The sequence below is a fragment of the Canis lupus genome, chromosome 7 (genome assembly GCF_011100685.1).
Source record: "Canis lupus familiaris isolate Mischka breed German Shepherd chromosome 7, alternate assembly UU_Cfam_GSD_1.0, whole genome shotgun sequence".
Taxonomy (NCBI): domain Eukaryota; kingdom Metazoa; phylum Chordata; class Mammalia; order Carnivora; family Canidae; genus Canis; species Canis lupus.
In genome coordinates this window covers 81,042,291-81,059,775 of record NC_049228.1, presented here as the reverse complement: position 1 = coordinate 81,059,775, position 17,485 = coordinate 81,042,291, and the positions used below count along the sequence as shown (strand labels likewise).

General features: G+C 37.8%; 1 pseudogene across 3 annotated transcripts; it reads left to right on the top strand.

Annotated features, from left to right (window-relative positions):
• The first annotated feature begins 442 nt into the window (after positions 1-442).
• LOC403581 (peptidylprolyl isomerase A (cyclophilin A) pseudogene) lies at positions 443-1,185 on the top strand (annotated as a pseudogene). Of its 3 annotated transcripts, none has more exons than NR_036671.1 (2): positions 444-551; positions 583-1,185. The product of NR_036671.1 is annotated as a peptidylprolyl isomerase A (cyclophilin A) pseudogene, transcript variant 2 (transcript). The 3 variants fall into 3 exon arrangements; NR_036672.1 differs by having other exon boundaries at positions 458-564; positions 629-1,185; NR_036670.1 differs by having other exon boundaries at positions 443-1,185.
• The last annotated feature ends 16,300 nt before the right edge of the window (positions 1,186-17,485 follow it).

The window sequence follows — 17,485 nt, the reverse complement described above, 5'->3', positions numbered from 1 at the left end:
TGCCACTTTCTTCAAACTGGCTTTCTGTGCTTTATATGGTTCTACCTAAATTTTACGTGGTTTGTGGCTTTGGCATGTAAAGGCTCTTACCCCCCCTCTACTGAATCTTTCAGTTTAGGTTCCATTCATCATGTAATAGTCTGCCTGGCCCATCATAGATGAGATGTCCACCTCTGGTTAAGCTGGGGCTAAGAAAAGCATAATTTGTAGAGTGATGTCCAATTTACATATTAATCTTAAAATTTTTTTCATATTAATCTTTTAAAAAGTCGGAGTTTATGACCTATTAGCAATTGGAATCTTCTTTGTACCCAGGAGCAATATTATGCAAAACTTAAAGATTTCATCTTGTGCTTTATACTTCAAAAAGTGAATATTTCAATATGAAGAAAACGGTAAGAATATAAACTTATTAAAAGGTAATTTAACTCCTGAAAATAGCAGACGCCGCCGCCCCGGAGTAGCCGTCGCCGTCCAGCCATGGTCAACCCCACCGTGTTCTTTGACATCGCCGTGGACCGCGAGCCTTTGGGCCGCGTCTCTTTCGAGCTGTTTGCAGACAAAGTTCCAAAGACAGCAGAGAACTTTCGTGCTCTGAGTACTGGAGAGAAGGGATTCGGTTACAAAGGTTCCTGCTTTCACAGGATTATCCCGGGATTTATGTGCCAGGGTGGGGACTTCACGCGTCACAATGGCACTGGCGGCAAGTCCATCTACGGGGAGAAGTTTGATGACGAGAACTTCATCCTGAAGCACACAGGGCCTGGCATCTTGTCCATGGCCAACGCTGGACCCAACACAAACGGTTCCCAGTTTTTCATCTGCACCGCCAAGACTGAGTGGTTGGACGGCAAGCATGTGGTCTTTGGCAAGGTCAAGGAGGGCATGAACATCGTGGAAGCCATGGAGCGCTTCGGGTCCAGGAATGGCAAGACCAGCAAGAAGATCACCATCGCCGACTGTGGACAGATCTGATGAATCTAACTCCTGTTTTATCTGAACTTCCAGACCGTTCCTTTAGCTCAGGAGAGCGCCCCTCCACCCCCACCTGCTTGAAATAGCCCAGTCTCCGCACTCTCACTGCAGTTCTGCGGGCTCCGTGGTTCCTTTCCCCAGGTATAGCTGGATTGCAGAGTTCAGTTTATGATGATGAAATAAAATCTAAACCACAAAAAAAAAAAAAAACAACTCCTGAAAATATCGGATGTCAAGGCAGTGGTTTTGCTGTTTTGAGTTTTGTATTTCCAGTGGAACATATTAAATAAATGAAGGGGTGAATGATGAATGTCTTCTACCTTCTATCGTATATGTTTGATGATGTTACACAAAGTGAGCCCTATGACTTCTAGCACTAACTAGTTGAGCGTTTCCAGGAAAGTCATGTACTGTCATCTTTCTCCCAGAAAAGGTCAAGCTCTCTTTCTTGGCTTAACATTTATTATCTCTGCCTAGACTACTCTTCCCAATAATTGTAGAACCCACTCATCCTCGACCTTGTGGTCTATGGTCAACTGTGAACTCCTCAGAGGCCTTCTCTGTTACTGGTTACTTCGGGTACTTTCTCTCTCATCTCTTAGCTGTTGGCTTCAAAATAGTTATCCAAATTTGTAATTATCTTATTCATCCAGCTGTTTATTTTGTCTTCTCTGCCATGACAAAAGTTCTACATCCTAAAACCCAGCTATTGTCTTAATATCCAGGTATCATTTTGGCATATGATAAGTGCTAATTAGTATTTGTTCAATGCATGAGTTTTGAAATAAGGCTGAATTGACCCTATTAGATCACAGTACTAAGATCAAAGTTGCACAACATTAACAATGGCAGACAACAATAATTAAACCGATTGTAATTTCTACTTAAAACATAATCATGGGATAAAACTGTTACCAAGCAAGATGGAACAAATTATTCATTGCATAAGATCTAATGTTGCTTAATCAAGAAACAGGAATTTCACAAAAACTTCATTAAGTAGACCAGCATCATACAATTTCTGTTGTGTAATATGTAAATTTCAAGTGTTCATGATTCTGTTTATAATCTAATCATACAATAAATATTAACTCAAGGATAGGATGGTGCAGGGTCAGTGCAAGGCTACCCCATGAAAATTGCAAACATTGATCTTTCAATTGGTTATTTTGTCCTTTAAAAGTAGATAATTGCATTGACCGGGCTAGATTGACCAACTATTTCCAAACTATAAGAAAATTGCCTAATTATAGCAATTACCAGGTCAAAAAGGGTGAAGCATTTTATAGCTTTTATTTCATGTTGCTCTGTGGCAAGAGGTGATGCAATTTGCCTCAGCACCAGGAAGAGAATCGTGAATAATTATCAATTGGTCAATTGAAATGGAGATGATTTTCTGGTTGAGATTTTTTTTCACCTCCTTATAACAGTGGTTTCCTTAATAGCCATTTTTAAAATTACAAGCAAGTGCTTTCAGTATTTCCTGACTAAGTTTTGGAAGTCTATTTCAATGTCACTTATTAGACTGTGAACCCCTGAATTGGCAGACCATCATATTTGTCTTGAATCTCCCAATCTTGTCTAACACATTTTAGATAGTTAATGTTTATTGAATTAAATAGAAAATAAGTGTGAAAATAAATAGATATAAAATGATATTTTTTTGGACTACTGTGAAATTAAGAACTTCAGTCTAAGCCTAAATGATCAGCTAAGTTTGCCAAGTCACTAAAACAAAAGCCTCACATTAATGGTTCAAGATTATGTAAACAAAATAACTGGTTGAATCCTATCTTTTTTACTTTTCAACGAGTTCTTTGGACACGGTCTCCAATATAGATTCAGTTTTTTTATTTGATTACTCTATTAAAATTTAAACATTATAAAAGCACTAAAAGCAAATGCTTTTTATCTTAAGAATTAGGTAATGGAATATTTAATAAAAAATAATTATGCTTTATAGAAACCCCATGAGTCAGAGTAGGAGTTATCAAAAGCCAGCAATTATGTTTTTGTTTTGTGGTTTGGTTAGTTGGTTTCTATTTCAGAAATAACCTGGTGTAGAGTTAAGAATATCAGAGCAGGCACCAGTACTGGTTGTCACACTAGCATCTATTGGGCATTGGGCACTAGAGAAATAGTTTGTGAGGCTCTGGAGATACATCAGCAAAGAAAACAGTTTTTGCCTTTGAAGAGCTCATTCTCTTGTAGGAGGGAGAGATTTGCATATAACCAACTGAAGCACAAGGTGATAAGCATCATACTGGCAGCATCTGGTGCCATAAAGAGCTGAGAAGGGAGAGCGAAGTTCTGCTAGGTTGGGGGAGGCGAGCTGCTGGTAGAAAGGAAGTGATGTTGGAGCTTTGCTTTGAAGAATAAGCAGCTTTCTTTTTCCAGGCAGGCAAGGGGTGAAGAGCATCTCAGACAGAATTATGAAACAGAAGTCACTTATGGGCTGTGGCATGGATAAGACCAGGCATATGAAATTCCCAGCATACTAACTATATGTGCCTTTCTTTCCCCCACTGAAGAATGGTAATGAAATGAAAGTGAGGAGTTATTATTAGCAGTAATACCCTCTGCCTTACCAAAAACAAACAAATCTGCAAAGCAGTACCTTATTTTTTGAAAGACTTAAGTTGTGACTTTGGTGTTTGAAAACACTTCCAACCAGTCTCTAAGATCACTCCACCTCCACCATATTAAGATTCAGATGAGAGAAGAATGTTTTGTGTCATTTCAACCTCTTTCCACCCCCACCTCTCACCTCCTACTCCTCTCTTTTTATGTGTCCTGAAGATACAAGGAAAGTGATGGTAAGAATCTCCCTGTTTTTCACCAGGTAACACTAGCACTGTGACTTAAGATCTAAAAGTGCTAAGAACTTTGGTAGGTCAATGAATTACCATGATCTCTTCACCAGAGACTAAAGCCTGGTGCTTATGGTACACACAGATCCCCAGGGCTTGACATACCAGAAAGAAGGTAAAATATTCCATCTTGTATGCAAATGGTATTCATTAGCCACAAGTACCTGGCCAAGTGGATCTGTTGATAAAATCTCAATAGCAGTATTGTCAAGGAGTGGTCCTGGTAAAAGGCACTTAGCTTCCGCATGGAGAAACGGATTGCTGGCCACAGATTCCCCTAGCCTGATCCAACTTGCTTATATCTCCAAAAGAAATGGAGGGAAAGAATGTAAACAACTCCAAACAGCATATTTTCACACTAGCAAAATGATTCAGAGGTTATACCAACAACTCAATGATTCATTCATAATTTGAATGGGAAAAGAAATTTGTCAATAGGAATGTGTTTGGTGTGGAGTAAAGAATCCTGGCAATGTTAGCCCCAGGATGAAGTTATTATAGTATTGTCTTCTTCTCTTCATGGTCCCAAAGATGAGTGTTATTATAGTATTGTCTTCTTCTCTTCATGGTACCAAAGATGAATGTATTTAACAACTTAATTTTAATAATACACTGATGAGAAGGGCAAGCAGGAAGGATAGTATAGGAATATGTTACTTCTCATGAAACAGTTTCCTTATTTTCTTTGTTTCTGGAGAATGTATTGTATTTCTTAATAACTGAAACCTAGATGAATCATCAGTCTCCTAAATACCTTGTAAGCTAGTCTACCACTCTGTCTACATGACTACACCTGTTCCCCAGCTCACCCTCATCAACTTCCCAAGGAAATGTACTTGGACATGACATTGAATCAGCATTTCTAAAGTCCTATAGTAGAGAATGACATGACATATCACTTCAAATAAGCAGTAGCTGAAAACAGTCCTATAACCTAGGGCTAAGAGAACCAAGATTATTGTTTTTTTTCCCCATACTCTCACTCATCAGATTCACAGTCTCAGGTATTCAAGTCCAAAGGATTTGTTCTGGGGGGAAATTATACCAAGATAGATTTTTATATATTCATGTATCATATATTATAATGTAATTTTATAGTGTATATAGTGTAATTATATGGTGTAATTTTATACTATATTATAAAACCATTTCATTTATATAGAAGAATGAAGACAGTGAATTTTACCAAAAAATAAAGCCTTCCACTTTACATACCAACAACTTGTTAAAGCATGTATACTGATTTTTTAATGGAGTTTTTACTAAAAGAAATTACATCTTATCCTTATTAAGCAGTAGTTCATGGATATCATTTAAATTTTTCTTGCTGATTTGGAGTCTTAATTAACTATAGATCTCATTAAGAATGTATGCATATTAAATCTGTCTCCTTTTTTTTATCAACTCTTCTTGCCTTCCTTTGAGTTTTTTGTTCTCAGTATTCTATTCACAGAGAAAATAGATAAAGTTTTTAATACTCTCTTATATACAAACACAAGATAGAAAGTCGATAAGCTCAGTTTTATAGAATCAGTAACTGTAAAGGACATGGATTTAGTACAGAGATTTTGTAAAAATTGTCTAGAGAACTTAAAAGCCTTTTTCACCTAATTACAATTCAGAGCTCTGGCCCAGAAGGTTTTGGTTACTGGCAAGGTGTTGCTGTAATTTTATACTAAATATAAAAGACTAAAAAATTTTTGGTACACCTACAAAATAAAGTAAAATCAAAAGTAAATGGCATTTTTTCTTAACTTGGTAAGGCTTCCTTCTCCACATACCAATCAAAGATGCTTTAAATGAAAATGTCACATGAAGCACTGAAGGTTAAATTATAATATTTCTGGCTCCGTAGTGGACTGAAGATATACTACAGAAACTTGAAAATATTTGGTTTCCTATTCAACAAGATTTAAATTTAGGAATTAGCAACAGAACCTATATTATTCCATCTGTAGGTTCATAAGCAAAAGATAAGTTCTAAATTATCACTCCCAAGGATCATTCTGATGTAGTCTAATTTTGAATAATATTTGAATAATCTTATTTTTAATATACTTGAATATCTGAATTTTAGGTAAATATAATAAGCATCAGTTTCAGTAATCATTTGTAGTTTTTCTGATATTAATCCATATCTAATCAGAAATATTGCTTGCTTACTTATGCTTAACCATGTTTCTAAATTATTTCCCTATTTGCTGTACAAAAATACAGTAACAAGGGTGCCTGGGTGGCATGGTTAGTTGAGCATCTGACTCTTGGTTTCAGCTCAGATCATAGTCTCAAGGTCATGAGATCTAGCCCTGCTTCAGACTCTGCACTCAGCGCAGAGTCTGCCTAAGTCTCCCTCTGCCTCTACCCTTCCCACCTCAACAATGCTCTCTCTCAAATAAATACATCTTTAAAAACCTACAGTAACAATATTTAATAAGCAAACATGTGAATGCTTATCAGAAACAAATATTGAAAAACCTTAACTAATCATCTTCATTTTAATTTTATCTAGCTCTCTTTGAAGCAATGGTGGTGCTGAAAAATTCACAACTCAGTTCACAGACCCAGTGCCAAATATGTGAGTATTCTAGCTTTGAGAATTCTGATCATTATATTTTGTTTCATATGCTTACAGATGGTTAAGTTTGATCTGAGAAGATGCTCTCAGGAAGAGACTAAAACCTCATCTTGTTGCATAAATAGAGTGACCGTATATTCCATTTGTCCAGGACAGTCCCTATTTATGCTAGTCATCACAATCTAATTTCAATAGGGCCCCCATGTCCCTCAAAATGTCCCATTTTAAGCTATAAATTACAAGGTCATCCTATCTATTAGGTTAATTCAGAGACAATGGAATGGTTTTGCTTCTTCAACTAAAACTTGAGAACCTTGGATTCTTAGGAGAAGGTAGAAGAGTCAAGAAAGACAAGAGAAGACAAGATGTTGGGGAAGATTCTTTGGTTTCCCATTTTTGTTTTTTGTTTTTTGTTTTTTTTTTGGTTTCCCATTTGTAAAAAGAAAGTGAACATCAAGTTGGAAGACTATATTATCATTCAACATGTCTTATGCCTGCTTCTAATCTGGCAGTTCAGTAATATCTGGTGTATTTTCCAAAAATTGAAATAACATATAGGGTAAGAAGATATTTAGAACGAGGTGAATTTGGTACACACATTTTGAGGATCTCTGAGTTAAATTCTTTTTTTTTTTCAAGATTTCATTTATTCATTCATTAGAGACACACACACACACAGAAAGGCAGAGACACAGGCAGAGGGAGAAGCAGGCTCCATGCAGGGAGCCCGACGTGGGACTCAGTCCTGGGTCTCCAGGATCATGTCCTGGGCCGAAGGTGGCATTAAACTGCTGAGCCACCCTGGCTGCCCTCTGAGTTAAATTCTTGAAGTGATATGCCACACTCATCATTTTGGATAGTGCCATTTCCTTTATAATATGCCACCTTCTAATCCATGGATATATGAAAATAAAAAAGATAATTTCTTAATTTTGTCCTGGGGTTCTTAAAGCTTTAATAACCTACTTTTACTTTTACTGGCAATTTTTGATAACAAGGACCATGCAAGGGCCAAGCCTTAGAGGCTGCTGCCACTGCTGGCAAGCTCAGTGGTCCCATAAAGACTGATTTCCAGTCATACAGTGGGGCAGATAGCCAGACTCACATTTGGGGAAAGTACCAGGAATAACCTCCAGAGACTCGGAATTAAACTATGCCATTTGTTAGTTTTGTGAACCTGAACAAAATCAAGATCAGATCATAGCAAACTGAGGTTTTCTACAATTTTATTTGTAAAACAGAGAGCTAGACCTCTAAGATAAGACCCAGCTCAAACAACTTGGAAATACATTGAACTTTGTTTTAATGGCTTAAGCAAAATACATATATTCTCTGACTCTGAGGAAGATTAGCAATCAGATCCTCTTCATATCCAGTATATCAACCCCCAAATTTCAGAGTTTCCTATGGGCCTCTCTCCTAAAACCAATTACACTATATAGTATTTTCCTACCAGGAGTTGAGTTTTGTTTGATTATTTGTTTTTCCACTCAACCATTCATTCTTTTTTTCTTCACTGAAATTTCAGAGTGAATCCAACTTCTTTGTTTCCAATTGTCTGTTCCATTTTATGTCACTAAGGTATCGGTTAGTTATTATCTGTGATATTTTCTTTCCAATCTCCTTCCTGACCTTTGATCTGTCTCCAAGTCAAATTTAAACTTTAGTTTTCTGAGGCAGAAACTCTATCTACAGCTCAGTATTTAGTCAACACTGTGCTTTCTCTGAAAATGTAGCTTCCTCTGACATTTTTTTTTAATTTATTTATTTGTGATAGTCACAGAGAGAGAGAGAGAGAGAGAGAGGCAGAGACACAGGCAGAGGGAGAACCAGGCTCCATGCACCGGGAGCCCGATGTGGGATTCGATCCCGGGTCTCCAGGATCGCGCCCTGGGCCAAAGGCAGGCGCCAAGCCGCTGCGCCACCCAGGGATCCCTCCTCTGACATTTTTTTAAAATATAAGATTGATTCCTTTATTTCCAGGTCCACTTCAGTATCATAACTTTTCATAGTGTCTTGTAAGTTATATTAGCTGAACTAATTAATTTTTTTTAAATTTATTTATTTATTCATGATAGAGAGAGAGAGGCAGAAACACAGGCAGAGGGACAAGCAGGCTCCATGCCAGGAGCCTGACGTGGGACTCGATCCCGGGGCTCCAGGATTGCGCCCTGGGCCAAAGGCAGGCGCCAAACCGCTGAGCCACCCAGGGATCTCCTGAACTAATTAATTAATTCTTTTTTAACTTGTGGGTTTTTTTTTTTTTTAATTTTTATTTATTTATGATAGTCACAGAGAGAGAGAGAGAGAGAGGCAGAGACACAGGCAGAGGGAGAAGCAGGCTCCATGCACCGGGAGCCTGATGTGGGATTCGATCCTGGGTCTCCAGGATCGCGCCCTGGGCCAAAGGCAGGCGCCAAACCGCTGCGCCACCCAGGGATCCCGACTTGTGGGTTTTTAAAAAAGTAACATAAAATTTACCATCTTCGTTGTTTTAAAGTGTGCAGTTTGCAATATTAAGTATATTTAGTGTTGTACAACAGATCTCCACAACCTTTTCATCTTGCAAAACTGAAACTCTGTAACCCATTAAATAGCAGCTCCCCATCTCTTTCTCCCTAAGGTCCTGGCAGCCACCGTCCTACTTTCTATTCCTATGAATTTGACTACTTTAGATAGCTCGTATAAGTGGCATTTTAAACAAAATCTGATCTATATTTTTATTACATATACAGTCACAAAAGCCATGGCAATATGATTTTATATGTTAGTATATTAGCACGCTAATTGTTTCAAAGAGCTTACATTGATATTAAGTCCCCCTTTATTCAGTACTTTCTCTCCTGTCACCCTCTTTCTCAGACTTCCCACTCTTCGAACCTTTTTCATCATGGCTTCAAAACTCAATCCCACTGTAAGCAAGCATTCTGTACTCTTAGTCTTAACAGAAACCTCACTTTCCCTGGAGAATCTTTTCTCTCTCCAAACCTATAATGAAGGCTCTTTGTTCTTTTATAACTCACACAGTCCAAGGTCATGGTGATGGGGTATAGGAAGGAGTATATTAGTTAATAGTTAATAGTCTTTTGGTTAGTAGTAATAGAGACTCAGACTAATGTCTAGCATAACCTTAAAAATTATGGACTTATATAACTGAAGAGAGGTATTCTCAAAGATGCAAACAAATATCAGAAATATTATTCCAACTTTCAGCCATTATTTCTACTTGTCTCTGCTCAAAATAATTTTCTCAGGATTCTATGGCCATCTTTTAGGCAGTGGGCAAGATGGCTGCTGATAACAAGGTCACATCATCTTTACCCTCATCTTGAAGAGTACATCTACAATTCAGAAGTACTGTAGTTGAATAGCTTGGGTAATAAAGCTATTCTTTGATCCAGTTACTTTCTATGCAAACACTTTCCATAACTTTCTATTGGTCCAGCCTAGGACATAAGTCCACTAATTTGTGAGGCTGAACACCAAAATAGATAGCTCCTCCAAAATCACATGAAGTTCATATCTTCAAAGAAAAACATAATAGGCCATCTACTAGCGAAGAAGTGGCATTCTTTAGCATCTCATGTTAGTTTTAAATCATTTCTTCTTTATCTTCCTCTAATAAAAGCTAACAAACCTCTCCTCCTTTGAGACATGTTACTCAGCTCCTATTCTCAGCCATCTACTGCCATTGGTCAATACTTAACTTAGATGGGTTTGGCACAAGTTTTTCGAAATATTTATCATCATAGTGTACTACTTCCATGTCCATTTGGATGACTTCTCCAATAGCCTAAAGTCTTAAGTTCATAGTTTCTTGGTCCCCTAAAATATAGTCATCTTAATTTTCTTTTTTCTAAATCTTATCAACCATGGAAATCTTCTTTTTAAAAAACTTTAAGATTCTAGTGTTAATCTCTCTGACCACAAATTCTGACTTTCTCCCAACATGTCCACACAGGCATCCAACAGAAACATCAAGCCTGATATGTCTAATTGATAAATCATGGTAGACTGTATTAAGATTGTGCCCCAGGCACTGCTACAGTTCACACACCTTGTCTCTGACCTGCTTGCCCACCTGACAAAGAGCAGCTGCCCATCAACAGCGATTCCAGCTCTGACCAGATCTCCTCCTTTAGGTTTTCTGAGTACCAATCTAGGTGTACATGCAATAACATGTAAAAGGCACCAGCTTTAATCTCAGGTCATCCAGATGTTGTGAGCATCAAACAAGTTCCCTCTGGCCACATGAGTTCCAGTTTGTTTCCTCAGGTTCCACTCTGTCCCTATGGACCTCAGCTTGCATTTTCCTTTCCTATGTGTCCTGCTGACCTATACTAACTGCAAGCCCACCTCTCTGCAAGCAGAGAGGACTTAAAGATATTATTTCTCCAGTTTCCCTTCATGATGATTAGCAACTTTTCTCTGATCTTTCAACATCACTGTTAAGATTTCTGTGCCTCCAGGTTCTTGTACACTTTGTACGATCTAATCCCTACAATAAATCTATTTCATATCACTCATAGGGGTACTCCTTCCCTAATCAAGCTGTAACTGAGACACCTGATTGGAGGTTATTGCACAAAACTTTGAGAAGTATCTATAGAAAAATAAAAGTCCTTAAGAAGCAAAAGAATTCACATCAAAGGAGAATTTATATTCTTAGATGTGTTTGAAAAATTCCGTATGATTGGAAATGAGAGGAATAGCAGGACTGAAAAACACTCATAAATTTTATGTCTCAAATCACTTAGGATGCTATTTCTATGTAACCTCATCCCTTTTTCCATTCCACATAAAATCAAGAATCATTAACAATTTTTTACTAACTGGTACTATACTTTTCCCCACCAACCTCAACCAAACATTTTATGTTACATCTCAGTACAAAATGGTAGATTCAGCCTATTTCCAACTTTTCTTCTTCTGTATACCCCATAAGATTATAATAAGGATTATCTAAAATTATCAAAACACAATAACTAAAAAAAAAATAGTGGGAGCATCCAAAAACAAGTACTTTAACATATTTCTGGAATATGGAAATTGAGAAAAAATACCTCTTGTGCTAAAGCTCTAGCCAAAAATAAGAGAGAAGGAGGCTTCAGCAGATATGGGAAACACTTTGTCCAGCAGAAATCAAGATGCTTCAGAATAGAGACTATAGGTAGAAGAAAGGTCAGGAGAAAGTGGACATGAAAATGAGATTAAATGAAGACCTGTACAAGACATAGACACCTGTCTTCTCACACAGAATGACTTGTAGTTAGGCAGTTCACTGGTGCCAGAAAGCAAAGCCCCTCTCCTTCTAGTATTAGCTAAAAGAAAAGGCAGCTGGCTCACTTCCCTCTAACTATAATGTAAAGCTTCTAGCCACCAAACCTCTTCACATACAGAACACACCATAACCTTTTAATTCCCTCAGTTTTAAATAGAAATGGGTAACAAATGACTACCAGAAAACTGAGGGAAGGTTGCAGTGTAACAGAAAGACCAAGATAAATAGCAAAATTTTCCCCTAAACAAAAAGAATATCCAGGAAACAGCAGAAGAGAGCCTTAAGTAAAACTTTAGTGTCCTTACACAGAAAATACTAAAGAAAAGATCAACAAAATTGAGAATCAATATAAAGTCTAATTATTAAGAATGCTAAGAGATGAGAGCAATTTATCAAAGAATTAAAATAAGATAATTCTCCAGAGATGAAAGGAGGACCTGTCTCCAATCTGGTAGGGTCTACTTGCAACCAATGGTATGAATTTAAAAAGAACCACACTTGGGCACATTATTATAAAACTCCAAAACTCCAAAAGTTAAAGGTTATTAAAAAGTTTCCACAGAGGGCTGGGAAAGACAATTGTGTACACAGAAATTAGAATCAGAAGCATTGATTCCTGGGATGCCTGTGTGGCTCGGTGGTTGAGTGCCTTTGGCTCATTCTGAGGTCCTGGGATAGAGTCCTGCATCCAGCTCCCTGCAGGGAGCCTGCTTCTCCCTCTGCCTGTGTCTCTGCCTCTCTCTGTGGGCTCTCATGAATAAATAAATAATATCTTTAAAAAAAGCATTGATTCCTTTTTGTTTTATTAGCGACACCACATAGTACAGCAATATTTTTTTTTTTTTTTTTTAGTACAGCAATATTTTTAAGGTTCTGTGGGAAGCTTTTTGCCAACTTAGCATTCTCTACCCAGCCAAACCATTAATCAAGTGGGAGAGAATGAAAAAGAATTTTTTGGTCTGAAAGCACTGATAGATTTATCTCCATACCCCCTTCCTTGGGAAGTTCCATGAGGAGTGGTGACAGGTGTGAGAGTTGTGTGAGGTAAACCCTCATGACTCATAGCAGGATGACACTAGGAAGTGTCAAAGTTGATAAGTCAAGAAATCGCATTATACATAATTTATTGGAGACATGGAGTTAACCACCAGAATAACAAAAAAATTGAAGTTGTAAAAGTAGCGACTTCTAAAGAAGGACTTAGATGGTAGGGTAAACCCTTCAGTACAACTTTAACCATGTACATATATTAACCTGAAGTAATTTTTAAATGTACTACCAGAGCTCCAATTAAAATTCTTTGTCTAATGTTTTATAATATTAACTACATGGACTGTGGTGAGCAGAATGATGCCCACAACGAGAACCACATCTTGTGAATATGTTATCTTATGTGGCAGGAAGGGACTTTGCAGATATGATTAAGGTTCAGGATCCTGAGATGGGGAGATTACCATAACTTATCTAGGTGGGCCTGACATAATCACAAGGTCCTTAAAAGTAGAAGAGGAGGGCAGCCCCAGTAGCTCAGTTGTTTAGTACTGCCTTCAGCCTGGGGTGTGATCCTGGAGACCAGGGATCGAGTCCCACGTTGGGCTCCCTGAACAGAGCCTGCTTCTCCCTCTGCTTGTCTCTCTCTCTCTGTCATGAATAAATAAATAAAATCTTTTTAAAAAAGTAGACGAGGAAAGCAGAAGGGAGTCAGAGGAGATGTGACTAGGAAGAGTAGGTGGAGAGGTATAATTTTGCTGGCTTTAGAGATGGAAGAAGATGCCAAAAATGTAGGCAGTCTCTGGAAACTGGAAGGCAAAGACATTGATTCACCCCTGGAGACTCCAGAAGGGAATACAATCCTGTTGACCCCTCAATTTTATTTCAGGAAGATCCATGGCATGCTTCTAACCTGCTAAAGTATAAGAAAGATTTTTGTTTTATTTTACCATGTTTGTGGTCATTTGTTACAGCAACAATAGAAGACTAATACATGGACTTACATCTGACGGGAATTAACTCCTTTTGATGTTTTCCCATCTTAGACTATTATTTTCCTTTCAGCTATTATGATCAGGTTTTCCATTTTATTTTATTTTATTTTATTTTATTTTATTTTATTTTATTTTTAAGATTTATTTATTTATTCATTCAGAGAGAGCGTGAGAGAGGCAGAGACACAGGCAGAGGGAGAAGCAGGCTCCATGCAGGAAGCCCGATGTGGGACTCGATCCTGGGTCTCCAGGATCACACCCCGGGTTGCAAGCGGCGCTAAACCGCTGCACCACCGGGGCTGCCCAGGTTTTCCATTTTAATGGGCAGCAAAACAGACCCTTTGCTTTTCTTATTTTATAGGTACTGGCTTTTTTGTTTAGTATTTCAGGCAGTTTACCACCATAGTATCAAATCTTCCTTGGTATCAATTTTGGATCCATTATAATGTGTCTATTTTCAGTGAAGCCATGATGGAACATTTTTTGATGATCTTCTTTCCTAGAAACCTGAATAATTTCATCTGATTTCCCATGTCTTTTTTCAAGAGCTTCAACATCCAGAAACCACATTTTCAGAAACAAAAAAAGAAAGTGATTAAGTGAAAGAAAAAATGATTCTGTTTCTTCTGACACAATTAGTTTTATTTCTCTGTATCGAGTCTTCTAGACAGAACTTCAGGTGTCACAGCAAGGTCAGAAGCTTTTGCTAAACACTCCACTTAACAATCATGTATTTTCATTTAATTATACCTTAACGTAATTTTATGGTTGTCATTATATATGTACTAATCTTCACTTTCTCTAAACTGAAATTCTCTTTGCCTCTTTATGGGGAAAACATGGACTTTGAGCGAAATATATCTAGATTCCAGACCTGGCTCTCTCATTTACAGTCTACATAACCTTGGGCAAGTTATTTAACCTCTCTGAGCTGTCTCCAACTATAAATACAGAGGTTGTAATACTTTATACTGCCTACCTCACCTCTGAACTACTGACATTTTGTTTTTAATAATAAATTTATTTTTTATTGGTGCTCAATTTGCCAACATACAGAATAACACCCAGTGCTCATCCCGTCAAGTGCCCCCCTCAGTGCCCATCACCCATTCACCCCCACCCCCCGCCCTCCTCCCCTTCCACCACCCCTAGTTCATTTCCCAGAGTTAGGAGTCTTTATGTTCTGTCTCCCTTTCTGATATTTCCCACACACTTCTTCTCCCTTCCCTTTTATTCCCTTTCACTATTATTTATATTCCCCAAATGAATGAGAACATACAATGTTTGTCCTTCTCCGATTGACTTATTTCACTCAGCATAATACCCTCCAGTTCCAACCACGTTGAAGCAAATGGTGGGTATTTGACATTTCTAATGGCTGAGGAATATTCCATTGTATACATAAACCACATCTTCTTTATCCATTCATCTTTCAATGGACACCGAGGCTCCTTCCACAGTTTGGTTATTGTGGACATTGCTGCTAGAAACATCAGAGTGCAGGTGTCCCGGCGTTTCATTGTATCTGTATCTTTGGGGTAAATCCTCAACAGTGCAATTGCTGGGTCTTAGGGCAGGTCTATTTTTCACTCTTTGAGGAACCTCCACACAGTTTTCCAGAGTGGCTGCACCAGTTCACATTCCCACCAACAGTGTAAGAGGGTTCCCATTTCTCCACATCCTCTCCAACATTTGTGGTTTCCAGCCTTGTTAATTTTCCCCATTCTCAATGGTGTGAGGTGGTATCTCATTGTGGTTTTGATTTGTATTTCCCTGATGGCAAGTGATGCAGAGCATTTTCTCATGTGCGTGTTGGCCATGTCTATGTCTTCCTCTGTGAGATTTCTCTTCATGTCTTTTGCCCAGTTCATGATTGGATTGTTTGTTTCTTTGGTGTTGAGTTTAATAAGTTCTTTATAGATCTTGGAAACTAGCCCTTTATCTGATATGTCATTTGCAAATATTTTCTCCCATTCTGTAGGTTGTCTTTTAGTTTTTTTGACTGTATCCTTTGCTGTGCAAAAGCTTCTTATCCTGATGAAGTCCCAATAATTCATTTTTGCTTTTGTTTCTTTTGCCTTCATGGATGTATCTTGCAAGAAGTTACTGTGTGTGTTAAGATATTTGATCTTCATCCTGGAGATGATTGTTTTTCCAATGTGGATTAGCCTTAAATGCCAAGTGTGTTAACATTGATCAGATGCTGTGTTATCTATAGCTGTAAATTTTTGTTGTAAAATGTTTACCTTATATGCCCAAAAGCCAAGCAAAATTTTATCATCCACAATAGTATTCTAACCCTAAGGACTCTTTCTACACGGAGCTTCAAGAACAGAAACAGTTCCTTGGAATAAACTGAACCTGAATGTTCATTATACTCGCATTAGACCTAATTGCTTACCGTGAATACAGATAGGCGTTTTCAGAGTATTTCTGCCACGGCTTACTTGTAATCGTCTTTCTTTTTCCTTCTGGACCCACAGAGTTCTTGGGCCAAACCTGATGTGCTAATGTGCAGTATAAATCAATGATAGCTTTTTGGTGACTCATTATTGTCTGGAAGCTCCAAAGTCAAATGAGATGATAAAAACCGCTTTAAGAAATCATATCTTGGGATCCCTGGGTGGCGCAGTGGTTTAGCGCCTGCCTGTGGCCCAGGGCGCGATCCTGGAGACCCGGGCTCGAATCCCACGTCGGGCTCCCAGTGCATGGAGCCTGCTTCTCCCTCTGCCTATGTCTCTGCCTCTCTCTCTCTCTCTCTCTCTCTCTCTCTCTGTGAGTATCATAAATAAATAAAAAAAAATTAAAAAAAAAGAAATCATATCTAATCAATAATAATGTACTTTAAGGTTGTTTGTTGTTTTATTATATTTAGAAAAGATGTAGAATTGAGTATAGCTCAGCCAAGGATGACTAACACTTTCTCATTTTTCATTATGAAAATTATGAGGAAAACTTACAGTTTGTACAAATGAATAGTTTCCGCTTCAAATTATTAGCTTGTCTATGCTATGAAAGGGGACTTCTTTCTGGTTTCAAAAAATATTTGCTATGGCAGTAAAAACGAATATGTATTTAGATGATTGTTGGGAATAATTTTGAGAATGTTATTTTAATCCACTGAGGTTGTGAGCTAAATTATAAATAATGCAAAATAATCAACCCCACCTGTGGAATGGGTCATGTCAAACTGATTATTTTAGCTAGTCAAAGCTGAGTAGCAAACCAAATGTTTACAGAAAGTTAAAGTGTCACTTTATGAAACTTGGTCATAGGTAAAGGATTTCTGAAAACATTGGCCAGAAAAAAGTATAAGTATAAACACTAAAGTTAGTCAGATGCTAAGCAAATATTTGTAATATGAATGTGACCCATTGCACAGGAATCTGAGTTAAGTGTGGCACCACACCACACATTCCTGTGAATGCTTAACCAAATCCTTGACTTCTAGGATACTTGCTAAATGTACATGTTTGCACTTACGTCCTTCATATGCTGCTCCTCATCCCTGCTTACCTGCTTACCAGCATTCCTAGGTTCAGAAATTTGTCAGGAAGTAGGAAAGCATGCTACTTTTTTTTGTTTGTTTTGCTTTTAATGTTAATCCTATTTTAAAGAAAAGACCAAGGTTTCCATCCATTCAGTTTATTCAAAAAACAATTACTGTGCACCCATTATTTGCAAGGTGTTTGCCTAAATTCTGCAGATACAGCAATGACCCAACACAAACAAAATCTGTCCTTATGAAGCTCAGGTATTAGTGTTTTGGTTTATAGGAAGTTATACTTAACTCAGAAAG